Raw genomic sequence first — 23,482 nt, forward strand, 5'->3', positions numbered from 1 at the left:
TTGGACTCAGTTTGCTCATCAGGGAAATGGACAACGAAAGCCCCTCTGTAAACTGCTGCTCCTGCCATCCCACAGCTCCAGGTGCAGCCTGGAGACACCCCAGCCTCTGAGGCTAGACCTCAGGACCCTGGAAGGTCCCACTCCTCTGTGCCCACCCAGCAGATGAGCGCCTCTGCTGTACGCTGCTCTCGTTGCCTGCTCTGGTCAAACCCATGTCCCCCAGACTGGCCGGGGGCGTCATCAGCTTCGGTGTGGGTCTGGCCAATGGGCAGCTCTAGCAGGAGAGGGAGACGGGCACTTCCACTGTTCCTGAAGGGTGGGCGTGAGCCCCCTCTTCCTCCAGTGACAGGCCTTGGTTGACCCCTGGGCACTAGACACCCTGGATTCCGTTCCTAGGGCTGCTGTCACAAATTCCCACGAACTAGTTGCCTGAAATTTAGTCTTTCCCCGTTCTGAGGCCAGCAGTCTGAAATCAAGGTGGGGCCCTTCCTCCCACCTGCTCCCCCGCCCCCCGGCTCCGCCCCAGGCTCTAGGAGAGGATCCTTCCTGCCTCTTGTGGTTCCTGGATCCCTTGGCTTGTGGCTGCATCGCTCCAATCTCTGCCCCCATAGTCACGTGGCTTCTCTTCTGTTTTATAAGGACACTTGTCATCGGATGTAGGGCCACCCAGATAATCCAAGCTGATCTCCTGATCCCAAGAGCTTAATATAATGACTGCAAAAGACTCTTTTTCCAAATAAGGTCACATTCCCAGGTTCCGGGGGTCAGGACATGGATCTCCCTTTCGGAGGCCCCATCCTGCCCTTCATACACCCCACAGCGGCTGATTTCTTTGGTGCCGCCCACAGTTTGAAGTGGTCCCTTCACCACGGCCTGTTTCCAGTGGCACTGTCTGGTGGCATTTAGGTCAAAGTTCAGGAGCATTTGCACGGCTCTTGGCTGCTGACTCTGCCCAGTTGCTTCCAGAGGGTCTGAGCACTGCCTCCTGTGCACCCCGGAGGAGCCGCAGCCCGTTTTGTCCCACCCTCGCCACCGGGGGGAGGGAATTGCTTGAAGGCAGTTTTATTATTCTTGACAAAATAATTTTTTGTTCACAATTACTGTCTCCAAGTCAGCGCGTTCAGCTGGAGCCAGTTGTTCTGCGGGGCCTTCCCCAGACGCGGGGCGAGCCGTCGTTCAGTGCGCCTGCGCCCTGTTTCCCAGAGCTGGGCCAAGCTGCCTCTAAAGGAGCCGTTAGTAGCCACTATTTCATCATGGCCCTCTTGACAGAGCACTTCCCCCAAGACCCTTCTGGAATGGCCTGGCTCGGTCCTCCTGGCACCCCGGTGCGGTAGGCACTCCTCGGGCCCACTGGAGCCCGAGGTATGGTGTTGACACCCCCCCCCCACTCCCCCCGAACTCCCAGCCCATCTCCCAAGGACCGCAGCACGGGGAGTGAAGGTGAGGCTGAGGGCAAGGCCAGAGTGGGGGTCTGACGGGCAGCCCCGCCCAGCCCAGCCTGGTCGGTGAGTCAGAGCGGGGCGGCCCGGCTTGCTGGGGCTTGTGCTGGTGAGCGGGCTGCTGTGTGCCCTGGGCTCTGGGATCACAGCAGGCTGTCAACAGCCAGCCCTGCATCTGCCCCTCCTTAGCTCCCCTCCCAGGCCTGGGCTGATGCTGGGATCACGGCGGTGAGGTGTACTCTGCGATGGGGATGTTCCCGGTGTGGACTTGAGTCTCCACCCCGCCTGCCATCCTCGGCACTCCTGGCAGGCTGCGGCTGCCACGGTGCCCGAGAGGTGCCCGTCGAGGCCAGAGCCAGGCCTGGGAACCGGGGCAGGGGGAGCCCTGGCCAGAGCTTCCTGCTCAGCCCCCCTCAGGGACTCAGGATGGAGTGCCTGGCCCAGGGAGGGGCTGCTGGTGGGAGCTTCTCTCGGCCCTGCCACAAGGCTCAGTGTAGAGATGGGGGAGACTCAGGCCCCAAGGGGGCTTCAGGTCTCCTGTGCCCAGTCCACTTCTCCAGAAGGCTCTTGGGACCCCCAGTGGGGGCTGCTTGGTCTTCCTGGAGCTCCCCATCTCCCAACACTCCATGTCCCCACCTTCTCTGGAAACCACTGCTACTCCTGCCTACTGTCAGGGTCCAGGGGTTGGGCCCCAGGGACCAGGGCAGGTCACCAAAGGATGGAGGAAGAGGACGCCCGGCTGAACTGGGCTGAGCTGGCAGCCCCCTCCCCCCAAAGAAGAAAGAGCAGATTTGAGAGACACCGTGGCTGTTGTGGATTGTGGGTAATTTCTGCTTTTTAGAGTCATTCTCAGAAAATCTGAGGAGGATTAAAAGAAAAAGCACAATTGATCTGCTCATTATAACAGAAATTCTAAAGAACATGGAGAAGAGAAAATAGTCCAAGGTCTGTTGGCCAATACTAAGTGCTGTACAAGATCCTTAATTTTAGCTGTGAGCTTCCTGGCAGGCCGAGCAAAAAGGGCAAGACCTTTTTGAATGAATCATGTGCTGTCAGGAGCCTGTCTTCTCAGACGTGCTCTGACAGCCCCAGTCCAAACATTTTGGCCTTTTTGCCCCTTGGTTCACTCGGATCGCTAGACCTCAAATCCTGACTTTAGGTTTGGAAAATGTGGTTGCTCCCAGATGAGCAAAAAAAGGAGACCAGTGCTGTCTGTAGACACAGGAGCGCGGTGGTGTGGGGGAGGTGGGGATGAAAGCTCAGGCGTCTCCTGGGCACCACCCCAGGCTGGGGGTAGGGGGCCCACCTCCCGGCCCGGAGCCTGGCACAGAGGGCTTCTCCTCAGTGCAGAAGGGCAGGAGGTGCTGGTGGGGGGAGAGTCTGGGTGGGGAGGGCCAGCCAGGGTGTGGGGGAGACCCCCAAGGGGGTGGGCCTGGGAATGAGGGCAGTGGAGAGGTGGCCACCGCCGGCCAGGGAGGGGTTAAGGCCTCTACAGCTCCCGGGGCTGGCGGGGGCCAGGCCGGTAGCCGCTGAGCAGCTCAGAAATCTATTTTCCTAAGCACTTGGCATTTGCCTGAAACCTCAAGTGTATTTTCCCTAAGTTTTATTTTTTCTTTGACCCCGAACTCTGGTAAATTTAAGGGAAATTTAATTATGGTGTTTTGGGTCCATTTACACTTAAACCTTCTCAGCATTTTTTCCAGGACCCTTTTGGAGTTCAGCACATCTTGGGAGCCTTCTAAATGAGCGTTTTTATGATTATTATTTTTTGAAAAGGCTTTACCCGCCCCCCCCATCCCCGCCCCTCAGCACCAGCCTTCCTGCCAAGAATAAACAAGGCTGACTCCACAGGCTCTGGCTGAATCAGGAATCCAGGCCTAGGCCACCAGGCCAACCCCACGTCATGCCCTCCTCCCCGCCACTGAGCAGCCTTTTACCCTTCTTGGAATGCCCCTTCCTCTGGGTCCTGCTGACCCTTCCGGGTGGGTGTCACCTGCTCCAGGAACCCCAGCGAGCTCTGCCCCGAGCCGCAGCCAGATGCCCTCCCCGGGGCCTCGAGCCCCTGCGCTTTGCCCCTGCTAGCCCCTGCACAGGTCACCCGTGGACAAACGTCAGCCACGCTTCCAGCCAGAGCCTGCGAGGTCAGAGTGGCCAGCTGGGTCCAGTGGGTAGTGGGGGGCCTCAGCGTCTGCTGGCTGGAGGCTGGAGACACCATCCGGCCCAGGCTGGGGCCAGGGCATCCCCCCAAGGCTCAGGTTGGGGCGACCCACATCCTGCGGGTCTGGGAACAGACAGACTGAGTTTTCAGGTGACGGTGGCTCCTGACAAAGAACCCGCAGGGGCCGGATCCTCACACCAGCCCCGTCATCAGCCCTGTTTGACAGGTGGGGACGCTGAGGCACGCGGCCTGCCCGGGGACTCTGTGACCAGGTGCAGCCGCCCTGTCCTGGGGAGGCTTCTGCTGAGCTTGGGAAAGGTGGGTGTTCTCTGCAGCGTGTAGGGCACCCAGAGAGCGGGCTGGACCCTCCAGCCTCGGGCAGGTGCCCGGCAGTCGTAGGGAGGGCCGGCCCACAGGCTGCGTGCGCAGAGCTGCGTGGAGGAGGGGCTGTTTGCAGAGCGAACTTGCTGACACTGGGCAGAGACCACCGGCTCGCCGAGCAGCCACCGTCAGGGGTCCCTCTCTCCGTGTGCACCCCTCAGCCAGGCCCACCGCGAGCCACGATCCCTCCACCGCCGCTGGCCGGGCCCTCTGCTCAGGAGAACACAGCCTGGTGGCCACTGCAGGCCGCCCCAAGGCCCAGCTGACACCACTGACGCTGGGCGGTCGGGCTGGAGGCTGTAGCAGCTCTTGGCCTGGGGGTGGGCTGCGGGTGAAAGGTCAAAGCCTGGTGTCTGGGGGAGAATCCTGGATCAGGCCCAGCAGCCCTGCAGCCCAGTTCTACGGTCTTGGGCAAGTGGCCACTCACCCAGGGCCTGGGGCTCCCATCTGTCCAGGGACACTAATAGTGCCCGCTGCAAGGGTGGCTCGGAGGGGAGGGGGTGCTGGGAAAGTGCTCAGCGGGGGCATGGGGGTGGGGGGGGTGGGCCCGTGGGGTTCCTGGGGATCCTAGAGGGGGGTGCTTGGCTCTGGGGGGTCTGGGAGAGAAGGCCTTGGCTGGGCTCTGCTGGTCCTTATCCCGGACCCCCGTGTTACCCCATCTCCCACCTCCAGCCCCCTGGCAGGAGAGATGGGGAGTGGCTGGTCCCTGGGGACCTCTCCCCGAGCCCAGCTGCTGGGGCTTTAAGGAGAGAGACTGTAGCTCGTGTGGGGTCTTGGGTAGCACGTGCAGAGTGGTGGCCCGAGACCGCACTCCTGCAGGAAGGCTGCTCCAGTCCCATCCTCCCGGGACATTGGCGCTTCCCTGGGTACCCCCAGGCCCTGAGCTTCCCCAAACCCTGATGCCTGGAAGCCTGGGCACACGTGGGCACTGGGGTGGCATGTGGATTTCAGCCCCAAAGTCGCCCAGGCCGTCAGCATTGCCCTGTCTTGCAGATGGGGACACTGAGGTACAGCGTCCTGGACACCTCACGAGGGGTCTATCCCAGCACCGTCTGCCGAGGGTTTGCTCAGGGCCTGGGGCGGAGCGGTACCGAGGGCAGTGCCCCTCAGAGGGAGGTCTTTCAGGGCCAGGAGAGCAGGTGCCCTGACACCCAGTCAGCACCCAGGCCCCGGCCTCCGTTTGCTCCTCTGCCTAATGGGCCCGCCCTCCTAGGATCCGACAGGGGCCCTGGTGGGCAGTGAGCCCCCGTCTGCCCTGAGCCTGAGGGCCGCCTCTGCCCGTGTCGGTCCACTCCTCCCAGCTCTCGGGGGCCCCGGGCAGGGCAGGGTCTGCGGCCCCTAATAGAGACGTCTTTGAGGGGCCTCCCGAAGCCCCCCTCCCCTGCGTGCCCGCCCCAGAGCCCGAGGCCGCTGACAGCTTTATTGTCCGGCTGGCCTGCCCTGCAGGGAGCGAGCCCGTGGTCGGGGTAGCTCCCGAGACTCGGGGGACGCCGACCACCGCCCCCCACGGAGCCGCGTCCACACCTGTGCCCACCCTGGTCTGTAACCCAGGTCAGACAGGACCACCCAGCAGGCTCAGGGTGAAAGTGGCCGAGCTGAGCAAGAGGCGGGGCCCGAGAGGGCTGGGTCCCCTGAGGTCAGGGTGGGGGCGGCCTCGTGGGGGCTCCGAGGAGGGAGGGGGACAGCCCAGGCTCCCGTCCCGCCGCCAGGCCCACTCCACGGGGTCCCTGCCCTGAGGACCAGTCACCGTCTGGGCCGGGGTCAGCCCAGCGCTAGAGTGGGTGGGGGGTGGGGAGCCCTCCAGAAGCTGGAGCCCCAGGGTCCCCAGGCCAAGGTTATCTCAGGACGAGGGTCTGTGTTGCCTCAGCGCGGATCAAGGGGGCTTGTCGGGCCAGGGCTCCCTTCCCACGCCGCCATTCCCCCCCGCCCCCCAGCCCTCTTTGCTCCCGCAGTGGTCCTGCCGCCTCCCTGTCCATCCGCCCCTCCCTCCCCCGCCCTTCCTCGGGGACATCTTTGGAGGCCTTCCTAGCCCCTGTGGCTCTCTGGCTTAGCCCCAAATCCACAACCCCCTAGGGTCCCAGTCTCTGACTAGGCCACGGTGACCTCCAGGAGCGGGTGGCAGGGAAGCACCCTGCAACGTCAGTAGTGGAGGGCCACAGGGCTTGACCTTTGGACCATGCGTCGGTTCAAACCCAGCTAGAAGACCGGCCGGGCAGCACAGCGGGTGACCACAGCAGGAGGTCGAGGTGCAAGAGCGGGACACAGGTGGGCCTGGAGGCGGCCTGAGTGAGGCAGGGGCGTCCCCTACCACACAGGTCCTCCCCCTGTGGCCTGGAGCCTTCAGGGCTTTTCACACGTGCACACGGACGCTCGCACACGTCTGCACGCGAGCGCGTGTGTGTGCGCGCGTGCGCGCGTGGTTCCCCAGGGAGCAGCCTGGGTCTGAGCCCTCAACCCGTCGAGCCAGGGGTGCCCCCAACCCGTCGAGCCAGGGGTGCCCCCATCAAGCTTCTGTGGGCCCTGGGCCTCTATGTGCCGGCCTGCCCAGGCCCCGAGGGCCAGGCCAAGCCTGGGAGACTGGATCAGAGCAAGGCTGGGCAGGCTCCCCACACCTGCCGGAGCACGCACCCAGCGAGGGCAGGGGCTCCAGATCCCAGCACAGCCTGGACCCAGGCCGAGCCTGGCGCACGTGTGTCTACACGTATGTGTGCACTCCCGCGTGTGCGTGCCCTGGGGGCGTGAGCTGGGTCTTCCGCTTTAGCTGACAGCCCCGGCTCAGGGCTCTGGGCGTCCTTATGCCCACAGGCCCCCGACCTGGCCAAGGACAGCCTTTGGCCGCTGCGGACCCCAGGCTAGCTCAGTTCAGCCATAGGTGCGCTCCATCGTGACTGGACGCGCAGGGGAGGGGCTGGCCTCAGGCCCTTCCTGCACCCCCTGCAGTTCAGCCCTGGAGAGATCGCGCCCGTGGGCTAGACTCCAGACTAGCCCACAAAGGGTGGCCAACCCGGCCAGTTCAGGCAAGACCTCCCCGCCACCCCCCAGCCCCTTGGATCTCTGGGGCTAAGGAGATGAATGATCTCAGGTAGAGGGAATCTACTAGGTTCAGAGAGGGCAGCAACCCACCCTGGGGCACACAGCAGATCCAGAAGGGCCACTCCTCTGCATGCCTGTGGCCATGACTTCCTACTTCTCCCAGACTCCCTGCCCTGACCTGCACTGGCCGAGTCCGCTCTGATAACGCTTGCCCTCGGCGAAGTCCCCAGGGCTTTGGCCTTGGTGCTCAAGGGTTCTCCCCCGGGGGCGAGGGCTGCAGGTGGAGTATCAGAGGCTCTTCAGGGCTGAGGTCCAGGTGCCCGCCCCTGAGGCCAGCCCCACCTGGGTGAAGAGTCCTGGGCCCCAGGTCGCAGAAGGAGGAGAGCTGCAGCCGCTCCCCTGCGGGGTGCCACCCCTGCTCCCTGACAGGGGGCCCCACACTTTCTGTCCTCACAGCCACATGGGGCTGGGGGACGGACTTCACCACGGCTGGCCAGGGGAGGGGGCTGTCTGCAAACCCCGCTGGGGTGGCTGCAGCCCCGCGTGCTTGGCCCGGCCCTCCGTTTCACGCACCCTCGCCGCATCCATCCCGCCGAGGGGGGGGAAGCGGCACATCTTCAAAACCAAGAGTTGGTGTAGCCTCAGCTATCCCTCCCACCCCCCGGCCCCGCCCCTGCCCTCACCCTGTCCAGCCCGCACGCTAAGGCAGCCCCTCCAGGGATCCCAGGCGGGCGGCAGGGCCACCGTCCAGCTCCGCTCGCAGGCTGACCCTGCCCAGGCTCCCTGCGGCTCTGCAGCGCCCCCACCACTCCCGGGGGGCCCCTGGCCGCCCGGCGTTGCAGGACCCGGGGGCTCAGAGCAGCGCTCCTTCCCCTAAGACGTGTTCACCCGCACACACACACAGACACGTGCGCTCACACACACGTGCGCTCACACACACGCACAGGGCCCAGGCACTGTTCTCCTCGTAAATTGCTTAAAGGATTCCAGGCTACTCTGAGCTCACAGAACTGGTAGCGCCAGAAATCCGGCTGGTTGGGCAGGTGGAGACTCGACGGGGCCTCTCCGCTCAGTGCTCCCCAGCTCCGAGATGGCCCCCAGGAGCAGGGAGCCGGGCCGTGACCACCTGCCGCTCTCCTGCAGACCTCTGAATGTCGCCGCGCGTTGGCCCGGGCCCGGCATCGCTGCCTCTGGTCACCCACAGCCCCACCCTTCCCGTCCCAGAGCTGGTGCTCTGCTGGCACTTGGTGAGCGGTCTCAAGCGTGTTTATGAGACGGGGACAGTAAAGGGGCGTTCCATAGGTCGAGGTGACTGGACGCGCAGGGGAGGGGCTGGCCTCAGACCCTTCCTGCACCCCCTGCAGTTCAGCCCTGGAGAGACGGCTCCCGTGGGGTCAGACCCCGCACACTGTCCTCTGCCAGAGACCCCTGGGTGTCCCTCAGCCCAGAGCTGGCCCCCCAGAATGAGGTGGGCTGACTCAGAGACCCTGGCCAGGGAGAATCTGGGCAGGGGCCCTTGGGACAGAGACTTTGAGGTCTCAGGGGTGTGTATTTTTGACCCTAGAGGGTTAGGTCTGGGGGATCAGAAACCATCCCGGGGGTAGCAGTTATATGGCATGCGTGCCACCCCTATGTGCCAGCCTGTTCCCTGGCAGACATTACTAGTCATGCTGCCATAGCTGCGGTCTTGGCCCCTGTCCTTCTCCACATGGCTGACCCCACCCACGGACTGGAAACCTGTGGCCAAGTGTGGCTTCAGCTACCAAGACCAGCCCTGGAAGAGGGTCTGTTCTGCTCTGGGGATCTCAGCCAGTCCCTCCTCCACCCACCCCACCCTGCCCCCACCCTGCCCCCACCCCCAGGTCTTTAGTGCTGCCCCCCAGGGCTCTATCCTCAGTCCCAGACTGCTGGGACCCCCTTATCCAAGGTGGGGAGCCCGGGGTGCTGGGGGGCCAGGGACTGGCCAAGTCTCCCGAGCCCCTGCCCAGCCCAGCATTTGTGGAGGTGCTCTGGGGCCGTTGGAGGGGATTTCAAGCTGGGACAGGAGAGCTCTGGCCCCAGAGAGTCAGGACCTGCCGACCCAGGAAAAGGCAAGGGCTGCCCAGGCCAGGAGCAGCCGTGAGGCCACAGTCAGCCGCCTGCCCTCCCGCCGGGGCTGGGAGTGTGGCCTTGAGGACAGCCGGCGGGTGCAGGGGTGGCAGAGTGCAGGGCTCACTCTCTGCTTGGGCGGGGCTCCCAGAGCCCCCAGCCGCGCAGCAGCTGCCCCGGCCGTGTGCGGCTGCCAGCGGCTGCCAGCTGGAGCTGGAGCGGGCCGGCGAGGGCACATCTGTCCGGCCAGGTGGGCAGGCTTAGTGGAGCACAGCGGCCCACTGACGGTGGCCTGAGCACGGCCATCTGCCCTGGGACGCCTGTCAGGCCCCGGGCCCACCGAGCCCCCAGCCAGCCCCCTCAAACCCAGGGCCCTGCCCTCCGGGGGCACCCAGGCAGGGCGGACCTCTGCGAGACCTGTGGGACGCCAGGCGTCAGGGCCGCCACCCTCAGGGCAGGACGCTTCACCGGGCCCGGCCCCCGGCATTGCAGCTCTGCTGTCTCGGACGCCGGTGGCGGCCTCGACTCGAAGCCTCCGGGAGCAGGGAGCTCACCGCTGCACGGAACACCGCTGTCCTGGGGGCAGCTCAGGGCTCAGGTAAGTCCCTAGGCCCTCACCTGTGCAGGCAGGTGGCCTGTGTACTTGTGGGGGGACGGGGCAGGATCTGGGCCTGACCCGGGGCTTGGGGGCTGGCCGGGCTTGAAGAACACGGGATGGCTCAGAGCTGCCCTGCCCCCAGCCCAGCTCGGATGAGGGCCAGGACCGCGCCGGGATTGCACGGTGGCTCTGCTGGGGCTGGGGGAGCTTGGGTCCTTATCTGGACCTCGGGGCTGAGACAGAAGGAAAGTGCGTCTGGGGGAGTGGGCACCAGGCACGTCTGCTGGGCAGGTTTGAGCTTTAAGCCGCTGAGAGGGACTCCCCTGGCGGTCCAGTGGGTTAAGACTCCACGCTTCCAATGCAGGGGGTGCGGGTTCAATCCCTGGTCAGGGAATTAGGATCCTACCTGCCATGCGGTGCGGCCAGAAAAAAAAAAACGCTGCTGAGAAAACACACCTTTTTCACACTGGATTTTTTTTTTTTTTTTTTTTTTTTGGCTGCTCTGGGTCTTCGTTAGTAGCTGTGGTGCACGGGCTTAGTTGCCCTGAGGCATGTGGGATCTTCCTGGACCAGGGATCGAACCTGTGTCCCCTGCATAAACGCTGCTGAGAAAACACACCTTTTTCACACTGGATTTTTTTTTTTTTTTTTTTTTTTTGGCTGCTCTGGGTCTTCGTTACTGTGCGCGGACTTTCTCTAGCCGCGGCGAGCGGGGGCTACTCTTCGCTGCGGTGCTCGGATTTCTCATTGCAGTGGCTTCTCTTGTTGCGGAGCACGGCCTCTAGGTGTGTGGGCTTCAGTAGTTGCGGCACGCGGGCTCAGTAGTTGCGGCACTCAGGCCCCAGAGTGCGCGGGCTCCAGTAGCTGTGGTGCACGGGCTTAGTTGCCCTGAGGCATGTGGGATCTTCCTGGACCAGGGATCGAACCTGTGTCCCCTGCATTGGCAGGCAGATTCTTAACCACTGGACCATCAGGGAAGTCCCCACACTGGATTTATTTAGGCCAACAAAAGAGAAACACTCCTGAACCTATGGAGGGAGAGTTTTTGCACTTGAGCAGTAGTTGTGGTGCACGGGCTTAGTTGCCCTGAGGCATGTGGGACCTTCCTGGACCAGGGATCGAACCTGTGTCCCCTGCATTGGCAGGTGGATTCTTAACCACTGGACCATAAGGGAAGTCCCCACACTGGATTTATGTAGGCCAACAAAAGAGAAACACTCCTGAACCTATGGAGGGAGAGTTTTTGCACTTGAGCCGTTGCCTTTATCCTGAGCTCCCCAGCAGCCAGGACGAAGAGAGAAAGAAGATGCTGCTGTGGATTCCCATGCCCACGAAGGCAGCGTGGGAGAGTCTGGCTGGCAAGATGGAGGCTCCCTAGGCATCCGTGGCCACATTTCCCCTCGCAGGACTGAGACCCGGGCCCCACCCTGCAGGTGTGCCCTGGAGGGGACTGGGGAGACACCTCAGTGACCCGATAACAGAGGGGCAGAACCGCTGTGAGGTCGCAACCAGCTGGGGCCTGGACCCCACCCCAGGCAAGGGAGAGCTGAGGGGCGCGGAGCAGGGCTGTCTGGGGCTCAGGGAACTGGCCCAGTCCCGGGCGTGAGGGGGTCGGTGGGGGACGGGGCCTCCTGGATGCATCCAGCCCTGCCGGCTACCATGTCTTCTCGTCACCGCCCGACACGGACATCGTGCCTCTTCGCCCCACCTTGGGCCCTGCCCCCTCTGTCCCTCCACCTCCCCAGCACCCACCTCACCCGCTCAGGGCTCTTCCAGGGCCACCTGTTCAACGAAAGAGGCCACTGCTGTTCCCTCTCAGCCCGGGGCAAGCGCCCCCGAGGACAGCTCACCTCCAGGGAGCCCCCTAACCCTGCCCCACCCCACCCCCCAGCCTGGACACAGGGCTTGAGGCGTGGGAGGTGTGGAGTGGCCCCGAGGGTAGGGAGGGAGGAGGGGTGAGAGGCTGGCAATAAGGAGCCTGGCTCAAGCCTGAGGCGTCCGAGCAGCGGATGGGCCTTGGGCCGGGTGGGCTCCCAGGACAAGGCCCACCAGGCTGGGGCCCCTCAGGGAGGGCAGCGCCAGAGGAGTGCCTGCAGCCCATCCTCGACCTCCACCTCGTCCTCGACACACTGCCGAGGCCCGGCTGCCACCCCTGTGGCCGCCTGCCCGATGAGATGTGAGAGACGGAGGCCTGCAGGGGCCCCTGGGCAGCGGCTCCTGGGGGCTCCACACCCCCACTCTGCTGGCCCAGCTGGTCCAGGGCTTCCCGGCCAAAACAAAGCTGGAGGGGCTTCCCTGGTGGCGCAGTGGTTAAGAGTCTGCCTGCTCAAACCTAAAAACTAAAATGAACCGTTGGAGAACCTGCTGTAGAGCTCGGGGAACTCTACTCAGTGCTCTGCGGTCACCTAAATGGGAAGGAAATCAGAAAAAGGGGGGATGTATGCATACGTAGAGCTGATTCACTTTGCTGTACAGCAGAAACTAACACAACATTGTAAAGCAACTATACTCTTGATAAAAATTAAAAACAAAATAAAAAAATAAAAAAAAAAAAAATCCGCCTGCCAATGCAGGGGACACGGGTTCGAGCCCTGGTCAGGGAAGATCCCACATGCCACGGAGCAACTAAGCCCGTGCGCCACAACTACTGAGCCCACGCGCCACAACTACTGAAGCCCGCACGCCTAGAGCCCGTGCTCTACAACAAGAGAAGCCACCGCAATGAGAAGCCCGCGCACCGCAATGAAGAGTAGCCCCCACTCGCTGCAACTAGAGAAAGCCCGCGTGCAGCAGCGAAGACCCAGAGCAGCCAACAATAAATAAATAAAAAAATATTTTAAAAATTAATAAATAAATTTATTTAAAAACAACAACAAAAGCTGGTGAGGGGTCCCTGGGCCTGTGAGGCCCGTGAGGACAGCTGGGCTGCCTGTGCAGGGTGAGGGCAGAGGCGACTGCTGCAGGCCTTGGTGTCCTCCGGACAATGGGGCAGCGACGGGTCAGGCCTGGACTCACAGGCGGCACTGAGAGCTGCGTGCTCTGTTCCACTCCCTGGCACCTCCTGCCTCAGCCTCAGCTCCAAACTTGTGAATTAGCAGTCACCGCCCGACATTCATTCTGTAACTACCCCCTGAGCCCCTCCTGTGTGCCCAGCACTGCTTACGGCCCTGGGGGCTCACACAAGCGACGCAGACCAAGGCCCGCCCTGCAGGGCTGGACAGTCACATGGGTGGCAAGTTGCAGGACGAGCCCCGGGGTGCTGAGGGCAGTGTGGGGCTCTGGCTGCAGCCCGAAAGGAAGGTCGACACACGGTGCTGACCACGGATGCCCGCAGATGGGGAGCAGAGCTCCACGCTGGGGGACCGACGCAGGGCCGGGGGCCTGGGGCCCAGAGGCCTGGCGGGGCGGGGCAGGGCCAGGGCAGCGGCGGGCCCAGGAAGCCGGGGAGTTGGCTTCTTTCCAGCAGGATGGCAGCCGTGGGGGCGCCTAGAGCTGAGGAGGGGCTGACGGGTGGTCTCAGGGCAAGGGCAGAGGCTGGAGGCTGGAAGGGCTTTTTTGGGGTGTGGGCTGCATCCTGGATGCGTTGTGCAGGGAGGCCAGCGGCGACCCAGGCAGCGGCCCTCAGCAGCCGGCTCCTTATCCCGTCTTCGGCTCTTCGGCCCTGGATCAGGTCTGGAGGGTGTGGATGACGTGGTCAGGCCACTCTGGGGAGCCCCAGGGGTGGTGGTCCGTGTGGTCAGTGTGGCCAGGGCCTGAGGGGATGCCTGCCTGGAACCCTCCCCTCCGTATCTCCCTGGAGGCGCCCACGAAGCCCAGACCCTGCCCCCTGAACCGTCACACCTTACCCGCCTGGGGTCCCCAGACGCCTGTCTGGGGGAGGGGTTCCCTGTACCCACGTGGGACACCCGCCAGGCCTGGCAGGCCGCCCATCCTGGCCAAGGGTACCGCCACTCTCTCTGGAGCCCCGGCAGCTCCACCACACCACGGAGACAGGCGGGTGAGCTCATCTTCCCAAGCAGGGCGGAAGGAGGCGTCCGCACCATGCTGCCCGTGGCACCGCGCCAGCCTCTCTCCGGCTCCCAAGTCCTCTCGAGGCGGGGGCCCGGCAGCCAGCGCTTTGTGCCTCCCGGTCACCCACGCCCCCTGGGACCACCCCTCCTGGGCTCAGGTTCCCTGGCATCCTGCCTGACATCCTCCCGCCCTGGCCTGAGACAAGGCCCCTGGCACAGCCTGGAGGGAGGCAAGGCTGGGCCCAGCCACAGAGGACAGCGGGGACCGGGGCCCCGTCTGGTGACCCTGTCTGGCTGGAGACGGACGCCGATGGGCACCGCTTGGCCAGCACCTGGCCTCTGCGCCTCCGCGGGCAGACGGCAGATCCAAGGAGGGGATGGGATCAGGTTCCTGGGGGCCTCGGGCTGCCTGACGGGAGGGGCCTCAGCCCTCGGCACCCAAGGGGGGCCAGGATGGGGCTGCCAGCGTGCCCTCTTCGCGCTCCCCTCCGCAGGGCTGCACGAGGGCACTGTGCCCCGTCTGGGGTCCCGGGAACATGGCCGGCAGCCCGTTTGCACTGAAAACTGGATTCCTCAGATACGTGTGGACACCCCGAGCGCCGGGCCGGGGACAGGTGCTGGGCACAGAGCGCCTGTGGGGCTGGCAGACATGAAACGAGTCCGCACCCACAGGGGAAATGGCAGGGCAGGGTGAGAGCAGGTGACAGGCCGGGTGGGCAGCGGAGGCCTACTGGGTGCTTCCAGGCGGCGACAGGGGCGGAGGCGGGGGGCGGGCGGGCGGTCAGCTGGCCTGTGGACGGAGGAGGAGTTGGCCTTTGCTCCCTGGGGCACAGGGCAGCCCCGAGGCTCTAGGAAGGGGCGTGACACGATCCGATTAAGATGCCGGCTCTCTGACTGTGGCGGGAGGGGGTGAGAGGACCAAGGCCGTGCGTGCGGTCAGTGGGTCCCAGGCCCACTCCCGTTCTGGCCAGGAGGGCGTGAGCGGGGTCCATCCCAGCAGCTGACGTTGGTGGCGCTGGGAGGGGGCTGGGACAGAGGAGGGGGTCCCGAGTGGAGGGGTGCTGACGGCTCAATCCCGCCCGTCACCGCTCAATGGCCCCTTGTCCCTGGCCATTGAGCGCTGCGTTCCGGCCCCCTGGCGACGGCCGGCCACCGCCATCTCCGGGGAGGCAGGAATGCGGCGGGCGGGGCTCAGCCTGGGGGTGGGGGCTCCCGTTCTCACGCCCGGGGCCACTCAGGCCGCTCGATTGGAATTTAAATGCTGGCTATTGTTGTCCCCAGAATGGCCAGGAGTCAGCGCTGCCCTGGGGCCCAGACCCGGCCTGGACTGGAGCAGCAGCCCACCGAGCAGGCCAGCCCCTCCTCTCCTGAGGCCCTTTCCCTTACCCTCTCCTCCAGGCAGCCCTCCTGGACCCCTCTAGCCCTCTCTACCTGCCGCCAGCTCCAATTCTGTCTGTCCTGGGGTGCGGGACAGCAGGACCCCCTACAGCGTCCCTGCCAGTGCTGGGACCTGACTGTGGCATCTGCTGGCCTCGGGGAGCCTCACGCACAGGCTGCTTTCTCCCAGACTGGCTGAGCCAGGCCCCTCTGTGAAACACAGCTCTCACCCTTCCGGGGCCCCACTCCAGGGGCTTCAGGGGTCCCGGCAGAAGGGCTCAGGGCCACGCTCTCAGTTGGTGCAGCTTTCTGTGCACAAGTCCCCTTCTGGCCAGCATGGTGGTGCATAGTCACATGTCCCCTGGGCTCCGGATTTACGGTGGGCGGGGAGGAGGGCAGTCCCAGGATTCGGGATGCCTCTCCGGTCTCCCCCCACGGAAGGCAGCACGTGAGGGCCCCCGAATCACGAAGCTCAGATCCGCCAGCCGAGTCTCTCCTCTGCGCTAAGGGTTGTCTCCGGGTCCAAGCTGGGACCCCAGGAAGGTACACAGTCAAGGGTGGCACCCGGCTGGCGGGGATGCATAGGGGACCACACGCGGGCCTGCAACCCTCATCACCCGGGCCTGGGGCCCCAATCCTGTCCTCCCCACAGGACACCCCAATCTCCAGACCGAGCCAGCCCCCAGCCTCTGTGGAGCCCTCTGTGTGAGACACCCCCGATTCCTCGGTCTTGTACCCCCAGGCCTCCCAAACGCAGCCCAAGGCCCCAAGGCCCCCAGGCTGGGCGGCCATGTCCCCCGGCACGCCCGACCATCCTCTCTGTCCCCGGCCTGGGCTCCCTCCAAGGGCGGGGCCGGCTGTCGGAGGATGCTGGCTTGCCCCCCAGCGCCTTCTCACCACCTCTTCCTCCGCTGAGACTTCATTCATTTATTTATTTGCTGAACCCCTGACGTCCCTGAAAGGGGCCTTTGTCCGCGCAGACAATCGATGGCGCGAATGGAGATGAAGTTGTGTTTGAGGAAAGTCTAGTGTGTGTTTGTGGGGGGAGTGGTCCAGCCGGGGGCCGGGGCGCGGGGCGCGCGGCCAGAGCGGAGCCTGCCGGGGGGGCCGCGAGCGTTCGCACCCCAGGCCTGGCCGCGCGCCCTCCGAGGGGCGCAGACGCCCGCGAGCGGGGGACCCAGGCCCAGGGAGAGTAAGGAAGACCAAAATGCTAGTGCCCGTGGCCGCCGTGCTCACGGGCCAGCCAGCCGCGCTGCCTTCACCTTCCCAGCCGAGGGCGGGAGAGCGAACACTGAGCAAAGGGCCCCCGGCCGGCCCTGCCCGCTAGTCGCACGACCCTGGTGTGCGGGGAAACTGCCAGGGCCCCGAGGCTGGGGCCCGGCCGGCGCAGGGGGGGCAGGCGGCGGCCCGGGGTTACCGTAATGATGTTTACTGGGGTAAGACGGGCGCCCTGGGGTTCTGTGGGGAGGAGAGGCCTCTGGGGCCAGTGAGGAGGTGAGTGCACGGTCCCAGCGGGAGGGGAAGGAGTCTTGGATCAGGAGGCGGCTCCGAGAGTGAGAGGTGTTAGATTCTGGAACGTCTTGAAGGCAGAGCCCGGTGCTGCCGGCTTAGCTGTGGGTGTCAGAGAGCCGGGAGCACGTTTGGGAGAAGGGGAGGGGAGGGGCGCAGGCTGGCTGAGCCCTCACTGCCAGCCTCCCAGCTGCCCAGTGGAATGGAGTCTCCCGGCCAGGACCCGCCCCCATAGGGTGCCTGCTCAGATTCAGGGCTGACGTCAGATGAGGGCCTTGGAGGCCGCCGGACGAAGCTGGGACACTGAGGCCATCTTCTTCCCGGAGAGCTTCCTGGTGGAGGCGTCTGTGGCTGGATGGAGAAGCACGGCTGACAGGCTGGGGTGGGTGGCATGTTGCCTCCCGGGTTGGGCCCGGGCCCGTGGCCCAGTGGGGGTGGGGAAGGGGTGGGAGGGGCCCCCTGCCTGCCCCAGGGCAGCCAGCGATGCTGACCCAGCACTGGCCACCTCATCCCAGGCACTGCTCCCACCCAGACACAAACACGGCCCATTCACGGGCAGAAGAGGCCAGGAGTCAGGCGGCATCAGCGTCACCGGCTGGCCTGGCAGAGGGTGAGGGCAGCGGTGTGGGCCTGGGACGTCTGTCCGGGGTCCACTTGTCCATCTTGTCCACGGGGGGTTGTCCGGGCCCGGCTGGCGCAGGACGGCTGGACTCCAGCCTCGACCTCAGCCGCTGTGACCGTGTCCTCCGGGTGGGCGGGCTGCGTGGAGGCGGCAGGAGAAGGACAGGGAAAGAGGCCCTAGGGCCCTGGCTGGACCTGCTCCTGTAGAGGCGGCCATCTCGCCGGGGGTGCTGACGCCGTCAGCACGGGCACAGCTCGGGACGCAGACCCCCCTGGGCTGCCCTGCCGGAGGCCAGAGCCCCCAATTAATTCCCAGAGGTCAGCTCCCTCTGGAGCACCCCTGCACCCCCGCGGACGCCGAGGCTGACGGGCCCGTCCGAGGACCTCAGGGGGTGGCCCCTCGCGCACCAGCGTCCCCGGGACCCGCATGCTCGCTCTCTCCCCGAGGGTGTCTGCTCTCGTGTGTTGCGCTGACGTGCGCAGCTGTTCCCTCCAGCAATGGTCAGCCCTGCGTCCACCCCAGGGCCTGGCTGCTGGCTATGGCGTAGCCAAGAGACCCGTCTCAGACCCCAGGGGCCATGGGGGAAATGTGGGCCCCGTCCCTTGGGTGACCTCCAGAGGGTCCCAGGTGGCCCTGTCCTGCCATGACCTCTGCCCTCCGGAGCCCCTGGAGACCCAGACTGCCCCTTTCAGCCGCAGCCTCAGCCCATCCCCTGACTTGGCCCGGGAGGCGCCTTCATAAAACCAAAGCCGGGTGGTTTTGCTGTGCTCAGACCGGCATCCAGGCCCAGAGCCCAAGTGGACCGGGGCTCTCGGGGATGCGGGAGCTGAACTGTAGGCCGCAGGCGGGTGTCACCTGGTCCTAGAAACGGCTGACAGCCAGTGGGGCCCACCGCGTGGGGCTGCCCTGGGTCCTGGGGGGCAGGTCTGGGAGAGCCAGCTGAGCCCAGGGGAGACCTTTGGTCAACCTGGGGGGCAGTGTCCCTAAAGCCCCCACTGGGTGCGTGGCCTAAGTTGGGGGAGACATTTGGGGACAAAGAGGAGGCATGGGAGCGGCTCCCCAAGCAGAAGACGCAGCTGGGGCTGCAGGGCCCCACGGAGGGCCGTCCCCTCGGCGGCTGCGGGGTGCGGAGAAGCAGGGAAGACTCTGACGCGCCATCCAGGCGGCCGGTGGGGCGGCCGGACCCAGGGGCCGGCGGCAGGGCCGTGGACGCAGGGCGAGGTGCGAGCATCCTAGCCTGGCCCGGGGAGGCCGCCCCAGGGGACGGAGGCGCCGGGCAGCTTGGGAGGCTCCAGGAAGACAAGCCCCATGGGCCGGGGCCCCTCTCCAGGCACACCTCACCCTATACCTGGGCCCGCCACCCCATGGCCCTCACCCTCCCCACGAATGGGACCCCGAGGTGGAGCTGCCTTCCCCGGGAGCCCCCATGACAGGCAGCGAGGCCTGGGAGGTTGGGCCGGAGAGGGAGGGCCTGGCGTCAGGGGTTCAGAGCAGGCCACAGCTGGGCCGGGGTCTCAGAAGCGAGGGCGTGTACGGTCAGCGAAGGGGCAGTGCCTGGGTGGGCAGCAGGGGTGATACAACACGGAGGAGGGCCCCAGGCGGACGCCACAGCTGGCCACAGGCCCGGCAGGCAGAGCGCGAGCTGGCCCATCGTGGTCACCCCTGGGGACGGTCTGGGCCTGGGGTGCCCGGGGGGGACAGGTGTGAGAGCAGTAAGCCCACACCTCTGTGCCCCACTGTTCCTGGCCCCCGTCCTGACCCAGATCTCGCTGCCATCTGAGCAGGAAGGGCGCTGGGACATGAGATGGCCCCCCCAACTCGGGTACTGAGAGTGGGGGCCCCTCCATGCAGACGGCGGACAGAGACCTGAGAGCCCCTCCCCTCCCCAGCCCACACCCAACCCTGGAATTGCCTCTAGGCCCCCTAGGCCCAGCCCCCGCCTGGATCTGGGACAGATCGATCCGGGCGGGGCTGGGACGAGGGTCCTGCTAGTCTGGTCTCCGGGGACCGCCGGCCAGGTTTGCAGCGGGTGGGGGGGCGGGTGGGGTTGGATTTCCAGTTGGCCCCCTCCCAGGCGCCGACACCTGCCCTGGGTGCGACGGGCCCATTCTGCTGCTGTCACAGATAGCACCTCCCGCGCTCACCGGCTGTCCGGGGAACAAGGGCTGGCACCGGGGCCCAGCTGGGCAGGGAGGTGGACACAGAGGGCCAGGGCCCCAGGGAGGGGTGGTGGGGCTGGGAAGCCTGCCGCCTTCCCATCACCTCCGCTCTGGGGCTCAGCCGCTTCTGGTTCACGAGTGGCGAGCCCCGAATGCCAGTGCCCCAAGGGGACTGCAGGGAGTGGTCCTCCTGGAGGGGCATTGGGGCAGGGGGTCCAAGGGCGTCCCCTCGTCTACAGAACATGCACCACCCCTGCACCCGGCTGGCCCCAAACCCAGACTAAATGAAGTGGCCGGAGAGAGAAGGCAGGGGAGGCTCGGGGTGCCCAGCCCAGCTAGAGCATGGCCCCCCGGTGGGCACCGCCTGGGCCCGGCCCGGCTCCCCGATCTGGCTCTCGTGACGCCAGCTCGGCCCTGCGAGCAGGGGACCACGGGACCCTTTTAGTGGCTGCGGCACCCCCATAGCCTCAGTTTCCCGCCCCGTGAGACGGGCTGGCCTCTCCCTGCGGGTCCCACCATCGTTGCTTTTGGCACGTGCATCTGGGTGCCCACGCTCGGCATGGCCTAGAACTGGCTCTGGTAACGCCCCGGTGCCCGGGCCCATCCTGGGCTCTCTGCCTGGCTCTGGCGCCCCCAGCAAACGGGGGCATCGCACGGCCTCCAGAGCCCTCTGCACAGGCTCTCGGCCTCCTCCACGGCTGCACGCAACTCTCCACTGAGCCCCGACCCTGCCCCGGGCCTCTGCCTGCCCAGGGGCCCCACGCTCACACACGCACACCCCCGCGTGCCTGCACGCCCGTGAGCACAGAGGGAGCAGGCTGCAGCCGCTGGTAGGACTTGCTGATCAGGCTCTGGGCCCCCGGGCCACCCTAAGCGGCTGGGTCAGCAGGGTCGGGTTGCTGGCCGGCCGGGAAGCCGAGGCCTGTGCTCCTAACCAACCCTGCGTGCTGCCTGTCACTCCTCTCTGGGCCTCTGTGGGCTGAGAGGGGGCCTCTGCCTGCCAAGGCCCCGTTCACCCCCCTGCAAAGTCTGGGCCCTGCAGCCGTGGTCCGCAGCTGGCTGGGGCGGGAGTGGGAGTGCGGGCCGCACGGCGAGCCAGACCGCGAGGCCCCAGCACTGAGAGCCCCCTATCTGGCAGGCTGGGGGCAGGGAGGAGAGCTCCCGGCCTGCAGCCCCAGACCTCAGGGTCCCTACACACCCAGCCTGGCCTCCAGAGAGGGGCCGCCCCTCCCAGTTCACACAGCACGCCGGGGTGGGGGGCAAACGGGGTGGCGACTCCCCGGCCGTCTCTCACGGCCCACCGGCGCTCAGTCTGGCCAGGGACCATCCCATCCCGCCAGCCGCGTGCTGTACCAGGACCCCCATCACCGAGGGGAGGGCCTCAGCTCTGAGCCAGGGCCGTGCTTGGGCCACCGCTCCTGAGTGACCTGAAGCCCTGGGTGGGAGGAGGTTTGCAAAACCCACAGAGCCCCCAGGGACCTCCCAGGGCCACCCTTCCCAGTCTGAGCCGTGCACCCTAGATGGGCCTTGGAAGTTTCTGGCAAATTCCCTTGGTCCTGCCACGCTGCCCCTCTAGTTCGCCTGGGCTGCAGAGCGTGGAGTGCCAGGGCCTTGGACCCTTTGGCCCCTTGCCCCCAGGCCCCAGGCCGCTCCTCTGGGTGAAATGCTGGGCGGTGGCACCCCCCCCCCGCCCCCCACCGTGTCTAAGCCGCACAAGGTGTCAGACGCCAGCCAGATGCCGGGGTGGGCGCCTCCGTCACCTCTGCCCCAGGTTGCTGTCCAGGTGAAGGGTAGAGCAGTCAGGGCGGTATGACCCGGTCAGGCCACCAACCCCACCACTAATCCCTGTGGACCCCTGCCCCTGCCCGGCACTTGGGCATCCTGACTTCTGAGTGCGTTTCCCACGGGCTGTGGGCTGGTGGGGGGGGCGGCGAGCACGGGGGCAGCGAGTCAGGGGCTCCGGGGCTTGGCACCAGGAGGGCGCCTTCCCGCTGTCAGGTGTTTCTCCTTCGTGGGGGGGTCATTGAACTCCACTTGGCAGGTGGGCACAGAGAGGGAGTCCCCGGCCTCTCCTCAGGAATGGTCCCAAGTCACCCCACCCAAGCCAGCTCCGCCCCCCCCCGCCCCGCCCCTGCGCCCCCCTGGCGCGAAGCCCAGCGGCCGCGGAGCTCATTAGCACAGCGGCAGCCCCGCCAAGCTCGCTTTAATTGGGGCCGGCAGGACGTGAGAACCCGGGGACCCCGTGCCCGGGCCGCGGGGGGAGGGGGCGCCCGCCCGAGCCGCCCGCAGCGGCGGCCCGGATTAGCGCGGCTCAATGGGCGCAGCCAGCGGTAATTAAAGCTGCCCGCCCGCCCGGCCGCCCACCCGCCCGCCAGCAGAGTGTAGCGCGCGCCCCGTGCCCAGGGCCCAGGGCTGGGGAATGGCTGCACGCTGGGGCCTGCCGCGGTGTCCCCTTCTGGAAGGTGGGCTGACGTGGGCTCTCACAGGGTGGCGGGGAAAGCAAGGTTCATGAGCAGATCTGGCTTCTGAGCCGGCAGTGAGCTGCCAGCCGCTCCGGCACCCTCCGGGGACCCGCCCCGGGCCTCCCAGCAGCTGCCCGAAGGCCTGGCTAGGCGGCTGGACACCAGACCCTGAGACTCAGCCTGGCCTGAGTCCACACGTGTCCCCGTGGGTCCCTGCGCATGTGTGCACCGGGCTGGGCTGCTGGGGTGGCTCCCAGCGGGGCTGGCGGCTGCAGGACGCCATGACCTTGGTTTCTCTGGACCTCGCCTGGGTTTCCTTCTGTCCCAGGCCCTCACCTCGGAGCCTTGGGGCCTGGAGGCAGCTCAGGCTGGGATAGAGGGGCCCCACCGGCCCAAGGAGGGGTGCAGGTGACAACGCAGGGCCACGTCGTCCCCTCTGCCGGACAACCCCCCTGGGGTGGACTCCGGAAGAGCAGTTCCAGAAGTTCCAGAAGGTTCCTGGGGGACCCTGCTATGGGCTGGCCCAGGCGGGCAGGTGGTCAGGCTGAGAGGCTGGAGGGCACAAGGAGGGCAAAGGCGGCGGGCGGAGGGGGGCTGGTGCATGAGGCCTTGGGGCCTGGCTTCTGGCGTCCGCTGTCCGTGGGAAGAGGAGGGCCCGGGGGTCCTCTGCTGCTGACAGGCCCGTGGTGCGGTGGCTCCCCCTCGGCCGGTCACCCCCGCGCCAACCCTGTCATTACTTGATCGGGTTTCTCGCTGCAAACCCCAGGCTCCGTGTGGTTTCTCCAGAGTCATAGGATCTGGCCAGGCCTGTCCTTGTCCTGGCCTGGGGGGTGGGGGCCTGCCTCCCTCCTGCCTTTCCAGAGGCCAAGGGCTCAGGGTCGGTCAGAAACCTCTGCAGCCAGCAAAGGCGGGACTCCTGGACTCAGCATCATCCCAGTGGGGCCCGGGACCCAGGGAGCTTCTGTCTTGGTCCTCCGCAGCTCAGGGTGCCCCATAAAGCCTCACAGGCCCCACGCCTGCCCGAAGCTGGTTCTGAGCCATCTGGGGCCCCGGGGCCCAGCGCGGGGGGCGCCCAGGGAGACACAGCAGCAGAGCCGCGGGCCCACGATGCTGGTGGCCGGGTCTTCTCTCAGGCAGGATCCCAGGAGCAGACGGGGCGGCCCTGGGGGCCCTATAGGCCCCAAGAGTCAGCCCTCGAGGAGCAGGGTCAGGGAGGGACTCACAGCGGCCCACGGGCAGGGCACGCTCGGACCCCAGCACCTGCCGTGCCCACCTCCCCGGCGACACGGTCTGCCCCACAGCAGCCCATGTGGGTGCCTGGCCCGTCGCGGGGTGGGGGTGGAGGGTGTCAGTGTTTTACCGCCAGACTCGAGAGGCCATCCCGACTCGGGGTTGGTGGCAAGAGTGGGGCCTACAGGCCGCCTGGGTCTGGTTTGGCCACATTTTTTCTCTCGGGAGACAGGCCTGTTGCTTCCTCTGCGAAAATGTTTACTCTTCCCAGGGCGGGGGTGCTCGCTGCGGCACATGTGCCTGCGTGTGCCTGCGTGTGCGCGCCTGCGTGTGCGTGTGCGCGCCTGCGTGTGCATGCGTGTGCCTGCGTGTGCGTGAGTACCTCTGCGGGTCCCAGTGCTCAGGTCCCAGGAAGC

Source organism: Physeter macrocephalus, chromosome 7, assembly GCF_002837175.3.
Source record: "Physeter macrocephalus isolate SW-GA chromosome 7, ASM283717v5, whole genome shotgun sequence".
Classification (NCBI taxonomy): Eukaryota; Metazoa; Chordata; class Mammalia; order Artiodactyla; family Physeteridae; genus Physeter; species Physeter macrocephalus.